Source organism: Bos taurus, chromosome 21, assembly GCF_002263795.3.
Source record: "Bos taurus isolate L1 Dominette 01449 registration number 42190680 breed Hereford chromosome 21, ARS-UCD2.0, whole genome shotgun sequence".
NCBI classification, from domain to species: domain Eukaryota; kingdom Metazoa; phylum Chordata; class Mammalia; order Artiodactyla; family Bovidae; genus Bos; species Bos taurus.
The window spans coordinates 19,399,424-19,403,013 of record NC_037348.1 but is presented as its reverse complement, the minus strand read 5'-3'; positions in this window follow the sequence as shown (position 1 = coordinate 19,403,013).

Here is a 3,590-nt window from a genome sequence, read left to right as displayed (position 1 = left end):
TACAGGGACAGGGGAGCCTGGTGGGCTGCCGTCTCTGGGGTTGCCCAGAGTTGGACATGACTGAAGTGACTTAGCAGCAGCAACGATTTCATGTATACATATGGAAAGAGGAGAAAGACACACACACATTCTTTTCTTTCTGGATCACTGTATCTATGACCTCCAGACTGTGATGAGGAAATAAAGACCCTGATCAAGACTCTTAAGTAGGGTATGCTGGGAGTTAGGGAGTCCTGGGGGATGCAGGGCACCAGGAGGGACCCTGTGGGAGGGAGGATGAGAGGGTTGACCCAGGAAGGAAAGAATTGGGACCATGTGTGTCACCGTCTCCTGGTTCTGCTACTGCCTCTTCCAAGAGGCAGAGACAGTGAGAGAACCCAGCCTTGGACCCCCAAAAAGACACCATTGAATTGGAGGACAGCTGCAGAATGGACATTTGAGAGCCTTGCCTCCCGCCCATAGCCCCATCCTTAGTGCTGCCCACCCCTCCCTGTGTTTCAGTCTGAACTGCTGGAGGATGAGGCGAAGTGAGGGGAACATTTTCTGTTGCTGCTTGGAGGCTTTCTCTAGTTGTGGAGAGCTGCGCTACTCTTTGTTCTGGGGTTCAAGCTTCTCAGTGCGGTGGCTTCTCTTGTTGTGGAGCGTGGGTTCTAGGCATGCAGGCTTCAGTAGTTGTGGCTCTTGGGCTCTAGAGCATGGGCTCAGAAGCTGTGGGGCACGGGCTTAGTTGCCACAAGGCATGTGGGATCTTCCCGGACCAGGGATCGAACCAGTGTCCTCTGCATTGCAAGGCATACTCTCCACCACTGGACCACCAGGGAAGCCTTGTAACACTTCTGAGCATAGACTGTCTTGGGCTTGGAACCCATGGGAACCTCAGAAGTAAATTCATCCCTCACTTAGTGGAAAATGCCCTCTATTGGGCATCATAAGATGCTTCATCATCAGGAAAGTTCCTCCTTCTACCACACCCAATCTGCCTCCCAGGAACTCCCAAAGAATGGTCTCAGCTGGGGCCAGTTGGCATCAAGCTGGACAAACCTGTGCCTCTTCCCAAGTTAGAGCCGGCCCCAGAGGTGTCAGCAAGGTCACATGGTCCAAGCAGACCCACTCCCCATGTGCATGCACGGGCTTGGCATGTGTTGGGGTGGCAGCGTGTATGGTTGTACATTCAGGCAACCCAACTGGTGAGTAAATGAGGAGCTATATTTATCTCTGCCTTCCGGGCCCTGGAGCTCCTACTCTGCACCAGAGAAAGAAAAACAAGCATGTGGGGGGAGATGCCTCACATTATTGTGACAAGTAATTAGGGGATGTGAGATATTCAGAAATTACTTTATTAGACAAATGCTGCTTAGAAACCCCACGCAACAAACATTCCTGGGGAGCTGCCTCTGGTCCTAGGACTCTGCTGCTCAAGGAATCCCAGCTCTCCTGTCCTTCCACGTGGCAGGCTGTGTGCTGGGAAAGATCTGAATTTGGAATCCCTGCTCCGCGCCTTCTAAGTGCATGATCTTACGCACATCAACTCATCCAGCTCAGCTGCAGTGTCCATAATGCTCTTGGCTCTCTGCTTCAGGAGGTGTCTCCAGCAGAGCCTACCTCCACCAGGGCTGGAGGGACAAAGACAGTGGTGATAGCAGATCCCAGGCATCAGGACCAGCCTTCGGGGCTGGGACAGTTGAAGAGGTGTTTCTGATGGGAAGAGAATTTTAACTGAACATCTGCTATTGCTAGGGACTGGAACAGGCCTAAGGGACATTGTTGAGCGAGATTCTTCCTCAATTCACTCATCATCCACAGAGAAGACAAGAAATTCTAGGACAAGTGCTGTTTGAAATAAAAATCATAGTAGACTAGATTTGGGGTCAGCCAGCTTTTCTGTTAAGTCAAGGGCCAGAGAGGAAATGTTTCAGACTTTGTGGGCCATGCAGTCTCTTGCATCACTCTACTGTGCCCTTGTCATGCAAAAGCAGCCTCAGACAATACGTGCACAAACGTGCGTGCCTGGATTCTGATGAAACTATTTATGGACACTGAAATTTGAATTTCACATCATTTTCACATGTCCTGACATATTCCTCTTCTTTTGATTTTTTTTAAAGCACTTAAAATTGGAAAACCATTTTCAGCTCATGGTCCATAAAAAGGCAGATGGTTGGCTGGATTTGGGTCACAGTGATCACTCATCTAGAGCCAGACATCATGGAATGTGAAGTCAAGTGGGCCTTAGAAAGCATCACTACGAACAAAGCTAGCGGAGGTGTTGGAATTCCAATGGAGCTATTTCCAATCCTGAAAGATGATGCTGTGAAAGTGCTGCATTCAATATGCCAGCAAATTTGGAAAACTCAGCAGTGGCCACAGGACTGGAAAAGGTCAGTTTTCATTCCAATCCCAAAGAAAGGCAATGTCAAAGAATGCTCAAACTACCGCACAATTGCACTCATCTCACACGCTAGTAAAGTAATGCTCAAAATTCTCCAAGCCAGGCTTCAGCAATACGTGAACAGTGAACTTCCAGATGTTCAAGCTGGTTTTAGAAAAGACAGAGGAACCAGAGATATATTGCCAACATCTGCTGGATCATGGAAAAAGCAAGAGAGTTCCAGAAAAACATCTATTTCTGCTTTATTGACTATGCCAAAGCCTTTGACTGTGTGGATCACGATAAACTGTGGAAAATTCTGAAAGAGATGGGAATACCAGACCACCTGACCTGCCTCTTGAGAAACCTATATGCAGGTCAGGAAGCAACAGCTAGAACTGGACATGGAACAACAGACTGGTTCCAAATAGGAAAAGGAGTATGTCAAGGCTGTATATTGTCACCCTGTTTATTTAACTTATATGCAGAGTACATCATGAGAAACGCTGGGCTGGAAGAAGCACAAGCTGGAATCAAGATTACCGGGAGAAATATCGATAACCTCAGATATGCAGATGACACCATCCTTATGGCAGAAAGTGAAGAGGAACTCAAAAGCCTCTTGATGAAAGTGAAAGAGGAGAGTGAAAAGTTGACTTAAAGTTCAGCATTCAGAAAAAGAAGATCATGGCATCTGGTCCCATCACTTCATGGGAAATAGATGGGAAAACAGTGGAAACAGTGTCAGACTTTATTTTTCTGGGCTCCAAAATCACTGCAGATGGTGACTGCAGCCATGAAATTAAAAGATGCTTACTCCTTGGATGGAAAGTTATGGCCAACCTAGATAGTATATTGAAAAGCAGAGATATTACTTTGCTAACAAAGGTCCGTCTAGTCAAGGCTATGGTTTTTCCAGTAGTCATGTATGGATGTGAGAGTTGGACTGTGAAGAAAGCTGAGCACTGAAGAATTGATGCTTTTAAACTATAGTGTTGGAGAAGACTCTTGAGAGTCCCTTGGACTGCAAGGAGATCCAACCAGTCCATCCTAAAGGAGATCAGTCCTGGGTGTTCATTGGAAGGACTGATGCTGAAGCTGAAATTCAAATACTTTGGCCACCTCGTGCAAAGAGTTGACTCGTTGGAAAAGACCCTGATTCTGGGAGGGATTGGGGGCAGGAGGAGAAGGGGACGACAGAGGATGAGATGGCTGGATGGCA